Source organism: Tupaia chinensis, unplaced genomic scaffold (genome assembly GCF_000334495.1).
Source record: "Tupaia chinensis unplaced genomic scaffold, TupChi_1.0 Scaffold145814_1, whole genome shotgun sequence".
Taxonomy (NCBI): Eukaryota; Metazoa; Chordata; class Mammalia; order Scandentia; family Tupaiidae; genus Tupaia; species Tupaia belangeri.
The window spans coordinates 1,064,340-1,064,980 of NW_006205672.1; the positions used below are offsets into that span (position 1 = coordinate 1,064,340).

At 59.3% G+C, this 641-nt stretch overlaps 1 protein-coding gene across 2 annotated transcripts in view; it reads left to right on the forward strand.

Moving 5' to 3' along the window:
• Positions 1-331: 331 nt before the first annotated feature.
• The window catches only part of RFX5 (regulatory factor X5), an 8,188-nt gene continuing 7,878 nt past the window's right edge, over positions 332-641 (forward strand). Inside the window, exon 1 of one of the 2 annotated variants that reach the window (XM_027768291.1) lies at positions 332-421. The gene's annotated coding sequence lies outside the window, so the exon portion shown is untranslated. The other variant, XM_027768292.1, reaches the window with a different exon arrangement.

The window sequence follows — 641 nt, forward strand, 5'->3', positions numbered from 1 at the left end:
GGCAGCTCTGACGGTTACAGGCAAAAGAAAAGAAAGCTGCAAAGGGAGCTACGCTCCCGGTCTTCGGTTCTGCGGTCCCTTTAAGAAAAGAACCTCTTGGGACCGGCAGTCCCAACCGACCCCAGCTTTAACCGAAACCTAACCCGGACTTCCCCCTCTTGACTCAAATAAGACCAACTTTGGATTTTCCCTCCCCTACAGGCCAATCAGATTCTGTTGCCAGGCAGACTTCAGCGGCCGCCGGTGCGAGCCCGGCGCCTTCTGTCTCCGGGTGGCAGCAGCAACCAATGACAGAGCAGGCTGTCCGTGTATCCAGGCAGATCGTGGCTGGTACAACCATACAGAAAAAGGAAAATAAAGCAACGCACGAGCCCGCTGGGCCAGCACGGTGGGGCTGGGCTGGAGTGAAGGTGGCTACGAGGTAGTTTCTCTTTCTCCCTTACCTATATTGTTGCACGTGTTGGAAGGCGACTGTTGGGAGGTAGGGAGGGGCGACAGGAGTCGGGAGGAGAGCCGGGGAAGATCTCGGCTGTCTCCCCAGCTTCTTCACCCATGTGCACGTGCCCTGAATCTGGGACCCCGTTCCCGCTGCCGGGCTCCCACGCCCAGCCCAGGAGTTCCGCCGCCCCGAGCCCCCCTCA